Source organism: Apis cerana, linkage group LG10, assembly GCF_029169275.1.
Source record: "Apis cerana isolate GH-2021 linkage group LG10, AcerK_1.0, whole genome shotgun sequence".
NCBI classification, from domain to species: domain Eukaryota; kingdom Metazoa; phylum Arthropoda; class Insecta; order Hymenoptera; family Apidae; genus Apis; species Apis cerana.
In genome coordinates, this window is record NC_083861.1 from 2,498,630 (window position 1) to 2,509,375 (window position 10,746).

At 21.1% G+C, this 10,746-nt stretch overlaps 1 long non-coding RNA gene across 2 annotated transcripts; it reads left to right on the top strand.

Moving 5' to 3' along the window:
- Positions 1–7,658: 7,658 nt before the first annotated feature.
- LOC107993047 (uncharacterized) lies at positions 7,659–10,453 on the top strand. 2 transcript variants are annotated; one of them, XR_001765036.3, is made up of 4 exons: positions 7,659–7,973; positions 8,898–9,483; positions 9,632–9,964; positions 10,126–10,453. It is a non-coding gene; the product is annotated as an uncharacterized LOC107993047 (long non-coding RNA). The 2 variants fall into 2 exon arrangements; XR_009831674.1 differs by lacking the exon at positions 7,659–7,973 and having other exon boundaries at positions 8,185–9,483.
- The last annotated feature ends 293 nt before the right edge of the window (positions 10,454–10,746 follow it).

Genomic DNA, 10,746 nt, shown 5'->3' on the forward strand with positions numbered 1-10,746 from the left:
TTTTCCAATTTTTTTTTTTTTTTTTGTAAATTGTAAATTAATTTATTTTGCAAATATAATAAAGCACTCATCGCGATTGATCTTTCATAAAGATTAGTTTATTAGCGTTGCGATATAAAATGAATATTCCACTCACGGTTTGTTCGGATTTACATTGAGTGGAAAATATTTTTATTTTAGTGGCTCTTCAAGCTACTAAACTCATTTCTTTTCAGCATCCTTTGTTCCATATGCCATTTGTTAAAGAAAATACTGCTATAACGTATCTGTTTTTTTGTAAAGGTTATTTTTAAACTTCTGAGAACTAACAATTACAATTTTAATATATTTATTATTGATATTGAAATTGTAATAATAAAGTTTAATAAATAACATGCATAAGCTATTAAAAATATAATATATATGAATATACGATTAGATTCTAAATTTTTTTTTCATTTTAATATTTCTACTGTTCCTTATTTTAAAAGTAGAATTTTATGAATATTCGAATTACCATTTGCATAAATTGAAATTCATGATCTTGATTTTTATTTTTACAAAATTTTGCAAAAATATTTTGCATTTATATTAAAAATGAATCATACATGATTTCAATATAATCATGTGGTTTTCTTTCTTATCTTCATATTAGAATATTAAAATTTTCTATCTTTGATTTATTTAATCGGATATTATATGTATTATTTTTATTTTTCTTTTCAAAAATTCAAAAAATAATAATTTTATTCAATTATTACTAATTGAATGAAAAAGTAGAATTTTAAAAATTAATTAAATTATTAATTTTTGTAAAATTTAAAAATAATAATTTCATTCAATTATTAAAATTATAAAACAATTCTTATGTATAATATATTTTCTTTTTCAGCTATCAATTTTTTTATTATTAATAATTCAGTAAATTAATTTGTTTCAGATAAATTAATTCAAGGAGTACCAGTTGTATATTTTAATATTTATTATCATCTCAAATATATGATTGAAAAGAGAATTTTTAATCTTTTTCTATAACATGAATTATAGAAAAGTGATTAAAACTTTAAGTTTATTATTAATTGAATAATAATAATTTTACTAATTCTTTATAGTTTGATTTGTTTCAGATTTTACCATAGGATCAATTGAAGAGGATTCATATTTCATATAACATCTCTTTCCTTTCCTTATCCCTTTCTCTATCTTTGATTATAATAAAAATTTTATTTAAGTAAGATATCTTATTAAATTTATATATATATATATATATATATATATATATATATATATATATAGTTTTTTTGATCATTTTAATTAAGATGAATTATTTTCTACTTCTATATTTTAATTTTTATTATTTTAAAATAAAGAACTTCTATATTATATTCTCTTCTTATGTTTGTATATTTATTCATTATTTTTATATTATAAGATTAAATTCTTTCATATGTTGCAACATATAAGGAAGAATTTAACATTGTAATACATAAATAATGAATAAAACATAAAAAGGGAATATAATATAATTATTATAAAGTAGAAAGAATAGAAACATAGGAGAAGAATTTAATCTTAAAATAAAGAAAATCCAAAAGAACTAAAACATAAAGAGAAATATTTAACACAAGTGTTATCCTAATCTAGATAATATAAAAACATTTAAATAAAACATAGCAAAATTTAAAATGTTAAATTCTTTTTTATATGTTGTAGTTTTACTAGATTTACTCTAATAATTATTAATTATTATGTTTTAGTTCTTTTTAGACTTTGCCAACTTCAAGATTAATTAATTTGTTCTTCTATGTTCCAATTTTTTTTTTGTTTTATAATAGTTAACTTCTATATTATAATCTCTTCTTATGTTTGTATACTCATTCATTATTTTTATATTATAAGATTAAATTCTTTCATATGTTGCAACATATAAGGCAAGAATTTAACATTGTAATACATAAATAGTGAATAAAACATAAAAAGGGAATATAATATAATTATTATAAAGTAGAAAGAATAGAAACATAGGAGAAGAATTTAATCTTAAAATAAAGAAAATCCAAAAGAACTAAAACATAAAGAGAAATATTTAACACAAGTGTTATCCTAATCCAGATAATATAAAAACATTTAAATAAAACATAGCAAAATTTAAAATGTTAAATTCTTTTTTTATATGTTGTAGTTTTACTAGATTTACTCTAATAATTATTAATTATTATGTTTTAGTTCTTTTTAGACTTTGCCAACTTCAAGATTAATTAATTTGTTCTTCTATGTTCCAATTTTTTTTTTGTTTTATAATAGTTAACTTCTATATTATAATCTCTTCTTATGTTTGTATACTCATTCATTATTTTTATATTATAAGATTAAATTCTTTCATATGTTGCAACATATAAGGCAAGAATTAAACATTGTAATACATAAATAGTGAATAAAACATAAAAAGGGAATATAATATAATTATTATAAAGTAGAAAGAATAGAAACATAGGAGAAGAATTTAATCTTAAAATAAAGAAAATCCAAAAGAACTAAAACATAAAGAGAAATATTTAACACAAGTGTTATCCTAATCTAGATAATATAAAAACATTTAAATAAAACATAGCAAAATTTAAAATGTTAAATTCTTTTTTTATATGTTGTAGTTTTACTAGATTTACTCTAATAATTATTAATTATTATGTTTTAGTTCTTTTTAGACTTTGCCAACTTCAAGATTAATTAATTTGTTCTTCTATGTTACAATTTTTTTTTGTTTTATAATAGTTAACTTCTATATTATATTCTCTTCTTATGTTTGTATACTCATTCATTATTTTTATATTATAAGATTAAATTCTTTCATATGTTGCAACATATAAGGCAAGAATTTAACATTGTAATACATAAATAGTGAATAAAACATAAAAAGGGAATATAATATAATTATTATAAAGTAGAAAGAATAGAAACATAGGAGAAGAATTTAATCTTAAAATAAAGAAAATCCAAAAGAACTAAAACATAAAGAGAAATATTTAACACAAGTGTTATCCTAATCCAGATAATATAAAAACATTTAAATAAAACATAGCAAAATTTAAAATGTTAAATTCTTTTTTTATATGTTGTAGTTTTACTAGATTTACTCTAATAATTATTAATTATTATGTTTTAGTTCTTTTTAGACTTTGCCAACTTCAAGATTAATTAATTTGTTCTTCTATGTTCCAATTTTTTTTTTGTTTTATAATAGTTAACTTCTATATTATAATCTCTTCTTATGTTTGTATACTCATTCATTATTTTTATATTATAAGATTAAATTCTTTCATATGTTGCAACATATAAGGCAAGAATTAAACATTGTAATACATAAATAGTGAATAAAACATAAAAAGGGAATATAATATAATTATTATAAAGTAGAAAGAATAGAAACATAGGAGAAGAATTTAATCTTAAAATAAAGAAAATCCAAAAGAACTAAAACATAAAGAGAAATATTTAACACAAGTGTTATCCTAATCCAGATAATATAAAAACATTTAAATAAAACATAGCAAAATTTAAAATGTTAAATTCTTTTTTTATATGTTGTAGTTTTACTAGATTTACTCTAATAATTATTAATTATTATGTTTTAGTTCTTTTAGACTTTGCCAACTTCAAGATTAATTAATTTGTTCTTCTATGTTCCAATTTTTTTTTTGTTTTATAATAGTTAACTTCTATATTATAATCTCTTCTTATGTTTGTATACTCATTCATTATTTTTATATTATAAGATTAAATTCTTTCATATGTTGCAACATATAAGGCAAGAATTTAACATTGTAATACATAAATAATGAATAAAATATAAAAAGAAAATATAATATAATTATTATAAACTAGAAAGAATGGAAACATAGGAGAAGAATTTAATCTCAAAATAAAGAAAATCTAAAATAACTAAAACAAAATATTTAACACAAGTGTTATCCTAATCTAGATAATACAAAAATATTTAAATAAAACATAGCAAAATTTAAAATATTAAATTCTTTTTTTATATGTTGTAGCTTTATTAGATTTACTCTCTAATAATTACTAATTATTACGTTTTAGTTCTTTTAGACTTTGCCAACTTCAAGATTAATTAATTTCTTCTATGTTCCAATTTTTTTTTGTTTTATAATAGTTAACTTCTATATTATAATCTCTTCTTATGTTTGTATACTCATTCATTATTTTTATATTATAAGATTAAATTCTTTCATATGTTGCAACATATAAGGCAAGAATTTAACATTGTAATACATAAATAGTGAATAAAACATAAAAAGGGAATATAATATAATTATTATAAAGTAGAAAGAATAGAAACATAGGAGAAGAATTTAATCTTAAAATAAAGAAAATCCAAAAGAACTAAAACATAAAGAGAAATATTTAACACAAGTGTTATCCTAATCCAGATAATATAAAAACATTTAAATAAAACATAGCAAAATTTAAAATGTTAAATTCTTTTTTTATATGTTGTAGTTTTACTAGATTTACTCTAATAATTATTAATTATTATGTTTTAGTTCTTTTTAGACTTTGCCAACTTCAAGATTAATTAATTTGTTCTTCTATGTTCCAATTTTTTTGTTTTATAATAGTTAACTTCTATATTATAATCTCTTCTTATGTTTGTATACTCATTCATTATTTTTATATTATAAGATTAAATTCTTTCATATGTTGCAACATATAAGGCAAGAATTTAACATTGTAATACATAAATAATGAATAAAACATAAAACATAAAAGGAAATATAATATAATTATTATAATGTAGAGAGAATGGAAACATAGGAGAAGAATTTAATCTTAAAATAAAGAAAATCCAAAAGAACTAAAACATAAAATATTTAACACAAGTGTTATCCTAATCTAGATAATATAAAAACATTTAAATAAAACATAGCAAAATTTAAAATGTTAAATTCTTTTTTTATATGTTGTAGTTTTACTAGATTTACTCTAATAATTATTAATTATTATGTTTTAGTTCTTTTTAGACTTTGCCAACTTCAAGATTAATTAATTTGTTCTTCTATGTTCCAATTTTTTTTTTGTTTTATAATAGTTAACTTCTATATTATAATCTCTTCTTATGTTTGTATACTCATTCATTATTTTTATATTATAAGATTAAATTCTTTCATATGTTGCAACATATAAGGCAAGAATTTAACATTGTAATACATAAATAATGAATAAAATATAAAAAGGAAATATAATATAATTATTATAAACTAGAAAGAATGGAAACATAGGAGAAGAATTTAATCTCAAAATAAAGAAAATCTAAAATAACTAAAACAAAATATTTAACACAAGTGTTATCCTAATCTAGATAATATAAAAACATTTAAATAAAACATAGCAAAATTTAAAATATTAAATTCTTTTTTTATATGTTGTAGCTTTATTAGATTTACTCTCTAATAATTACTAATTATTACGTTTTAGTTCTTTTTAGACTTTGCCAACTTCAAGATTAATTAATTTGTTCTATGTTACAATTTTTTTTTGTTTTATAATAGTTAACTTCTATATTATATTCTCTTCTTATGTTTGTATATTTATTCATTATTTTTATATTATAAGATTAAATTCTTTCATATGTTGCAACATATAATGCAAGAATTTAACATTGTAATACATAAATAATGAATAAAATATAAAAAGAAAATATAGTATAGTTATTATAAAGTAGAAAGAATTGGAAACATAGGAGAAGAATTTAATCTCAAAATAAAGAAAATCTAAAAGAACTAAAACATAAAGAGAAATATTTAACACAAGTGTTATCCTAATCTAGATAATACAAAAATATTTAAATAAAACATAGTAAAATTTAAAATGTTAAATTCTTTTTTATATGTTGTAGCTTTATTAGATTTACTCTCTAATAATTACTAATTATTATGTTTTAGTTCTTTTAGACTTTGCCAACTTCAAGATTAATTAATTTCTTCTATGTTCCAATTTTTTTTTTGTTTTATAATAGTTAACTTCTATATTATATTTTCTTCTTATGTTTGTATACTCATTCATTATTTTTATATTATAAGATTAAATTCTTTCATATGTTGCAACATATAATGCAAGAATTTAACATTGTAATACATAAATAATGAATAAAATATAAAAAGAAAATATAGTATAGTTATTATAAAGTAGAAAGAATTGGAAACATAGGAGAAGAATTTAATCTCAAAATAAAGAAAATCTAAAAGAACTAAAACATAAAGAGAAATATTTAACACAAGTGTTATCCTAATCTAGATAATACAAAAACATTTAAATAAAATATAGCAAAATTTAAAATGTTAAATTCTTTTTTTATATGTTGTAGCTTTATTAGATTTACTCTCTAATAATTACTAATTATTACGTTTTAGTTCTTTTTAGACTTTGCCAACTTCAAGATTAATTAATTTGTTCTTCTTTATTAGATTTACAATTCTATGTTACAATTTTTTTTTGTTTTATAATAGTTGAGTTGTATATTATATTCTCTTCTTATGTTTGTATATTTATTCATTATTTTTATATTATAAGATTAAATTCTTTCATATATTGCAAACATATAAGAGAAGAATTTAATTATTGTAATATATAAATAATGAATAAATCATGAAAAGAAAATATAATATAAAAATTAATTGTTGCAAAGTAAAAAGGATTGAAACACAGTAGAAGAATTGAATTAATCTCAAAGTTTAAAAATTTAAAAATAAATATACTGTAAAAATAAGAAAAGTATTTAACAGAAGTATTACTTAAATCAAAAAAAGAAAAAAAATGTTTACACAAGACAATTAAATTTTGCAAATATATGATATTAAATTTTACATATATGTTTATATATATTCTAATTCAATATATTTCTATTTTAACATTTGTGTTAAATTTTTTTTTAATGCTTTAGATTTTTAGATTTAGATCTTTTTAACTTTGAGGTTAAATTGTTCTCTTTTATATTTTAATCTCTTTTTATTTTATAACAGTCAAATAATTTTTATGTTATTTTCTTTTTTTGTATTTTATTCATTATTTATGTATTATAATTTTTTTATTTTTTTATAAACATTTTTCCAATTCAATTAATATAATATGTGTTGAATTTTATTTATATTCTTGAAATTTTTTATATTTATTTAACTTTTATGTTAATCTTGTTTTATATTTCAATTCTCTTCAGATTTTGTTTAATTATGAATAATTATAAAATATCTTATTTGTCTTTTCTAATCTCTTTGAAGCTTAAATAATTTAAATAATTGAACATTAAATAATTTTTTTGTTTTTTCAAATTCAATTAATTGTTATGTTAAATATTTTTTTGTGTTTTAAGATTTTCTGTTTAATATTTGATATTTGATATTTATGTTACATTGCTCCTTTTATTTTTTAATTTAATGTCTTAAATTTATTTATTTTAAAATTAAATTGAATCTTTCTGTTTTAATTATAATAAATTTAATTTTACACTGTGTTATACTATGTTATGTTTTATAATCTTTTCATTTTTGCAATTTTTATGAATTTTTTTATGAATTTATTTAAGTTTTTTTCTTAAATTTCTTTCTTGTTTTTTTTTTTTATTTTAAATTTGATTAATCTTCATATTAAATTCTTTCTTTATACTATAATGTTTTATTCAATTTAATAATTTTTTAAATTAATAATTATATTAATAAATTTGTTATATTTCTAATTAATATATTTTTGCAGGATTCTAATGTTACGAGTAAAAAACAAGTAATATATATTATATAAAATTTAAATTTTCCGCGCGGTTTTAAAATGAATAAATAAGCGTCATGCGCCAGCCAATCAGAACGTTGCTCTGTTGGAGACGCGAGACGAATCAGTGCGCATCATTTTGCGCATTATAGTGCGCAGGCGTCAGTCTACAGTTGGAAATCGTGACAAGAGGACGGATCGTCGCAAATTCGGATTATGAAGTAAATTATTTTACTGTTATTACTTCCAAATTTATGAATTATTGCTAATTTAGTTTTTAAATAATCCATTCAGTGTAGTGAAAACAAAATTAATTAGTGTTTTGTGTCTTTTTGTGTCTTTTTCTTCGATTGTTCATTTGGCGTCTACTGCGTCATTACGAATAGTCTCGGTATCGAAATATTTCGAGACAGAAATGGTATATCGGTTTTTTTTAATATAATTTTTATTGTATACGTTTATTTTACATTCTTGATCTTTATTTTTTATCATTTTAGTCGTATTAAAAGAAATTTTTACGATTCGTATCATTTCGTGAAATGGAATTATTCAAGGTCGTATATTTTTCCGAATATACATACGTATATATCGTGTGCAACGTCTCGCGTGTGTGTTTACTGTTTACTTTTTTTGATCTATCGTTTGTATTTTGCTCGAGGCTAGAAACAATCCTTATAACATTGTGCTTCCAAGAAATTGGATTCGTGTCCAAACATGTTTCGACTTGTCGAACGTATCCCCTCTCCTTGTTATTATTTCAATGCGCAGAAGCGAAGCGCGAAGAGACATTATTCGTTGATTCGTCGTAGGGATTAGAAGTTAGAAATTTTCTCGAGACGTGTATTCTATTTAGTGCGTAATATTTTAATATTATTCTTTTTATAATTATTTTTTTTCTTCATTTATACATTTGTATTTAATTGAAAATATCTTTATTCAATATTTAATCATTAGAATAGATAATTCTTTGACAACTCAAATCATTTTGAGTTCCTTATTCATCATATAATTCAAGTGTCGAATTTAATAAGATAACTTAGGTGAGTTTTTATTTGATTTGATTGTTGTGATCTTGTGACTTTAACGTAATTTAATTTCATACATTTTATTCATTTATTTAGAAGTTTTGATTTCTTTTTGTACAGGTTTAGTTGGTAGTGTCATGATAGATCTCCGAAGGCGGGAAAAATTCCAATATGGACGCCATGTCTTTCGTGATGACGTGATAAAATTTTACATTTCGTATGTATAAATTTTTATTTTGTTTTATTGGATCTCAAATATTCATAAACAATTGGTAACATTTTTATACACAATTCGTAACCAATTAAAATAAAAAAGCAGTATTTTCAAGAACAAATGTTCGATAGGAAAAAGAAAAAGAAAAATATCAAAAAGATATTGTTTCTTGTTCTAGTCCTCACCCCATTACTAATTTAATATTAATTTCAGAAAATATTTGTGACCGCGCGCAATGCGGTTAATAGAATCAGTGTTTGCTTCGTCAGTAGTATTTTTAATATTTTTTAGAGCACAATAGCTCTGATTAAATTTATTTAGAATAAACAAAGAATCGCGAAGATAGAATCAGTGTTTTTTCGCCGATTAATTTATACGGACGCGTTATTAGTTTCTTATTTTTATTTTGTTTTTACAAATATTCGTTTTCGGTACAGAGTAAAGTCAGTGCTTCTCTCAAGAGAATAAGGCGATCATCCATCACGCGAAGAGGTAAGGAAAATCATTAGATTCTCACTTTTTAGATTTTATATTAAAATTTCATTTTTTTTTACTATCGCGAGATTTTAGATAACTGTTATATTTGTAATGTTATATTTGTAAGAAAAAATTACATACAATATTTCACGTTTTATTACAGATGCTGATAATCTGCTCTTCATGAAAGCTTTTCTTGGATAATATTTAATCTTAAAAAATATTTGTGACCGCGCGCAATGCGGTTAATAGAATCAGTGTTTGCTTCGTCAGTAGTATTTTTAACATTTTTTAGAGCACAATAGCTCTGATTAAATTTAATTAGAATAAACAAAGGATCGCGAAGATAGAATCAGTGTTTGTTCGCCGATTAATTTATACGGACGCGTTATTAGTTTCTTATTTTTATTTTGTTTTTACAAATATTCGTTTTCGGTACAGAGTAAAGTCAGTGCTTCTCTCAAGAGAATAAGGCGATCATCCATCACGCGAAGAGGTAATTATTTTTTACTACCAAAATTTTTATTTTTTTAAATAAAAGTTAATTAGAATTTCAATACATATCATTGTTATATATTGTAATCTAATAGTTTGATATTTCAAATAATTATTTCAAATAATCAGAATCGTGTTTTAAATTATGTTGTTTTGTCATAGATTTCTTTCCTCCTCCTACCTGATGGCAGCCTTCTTCTCGATGACTTCTAGGTCAGAACACAGCGAAGCCGTTCGTCGCATCGTATGGTGAGTCGCATGGTTTTTGGTTCCTCTGGTCGCTCAATCATGTCGTAGGATGAGAGATCCGAATCGACACGAGTGACTGGTTGTATACGTAGAATTTTGCACGAGCACAATGATCGCGGGTATTTATTTATAATACCCGTGAGTAGTAACAATTATTTCTTTTGTGATTTATTAGTTCAGGCTAGAGTCTTCTTATGCATCGCGTTTTTGATTAATAATATTTAGCGATTTTGTAAATTTTCTGCCAAAACATATAATAATTATTGTATTAGCATGATACGATAATTAGTTTGAAATTTTTGGAATGAATTCAAAATTCTTCAGAGTAATATTTCAAGTTATTTGATCAATTTGATTATTGTGATTTTCATATAATAATTATATATAATTTCAATATGACTTGCAACACTTGTAGATAAATAAAATTCAATTTTCTCCGTACAAATATGAATTAAATTTTGTGCAAGAAGACATTTCGCGACAGGCAGATTTTAGAATCAGAGCAATAAGATTTGAATGTTATTCTTGTGACTT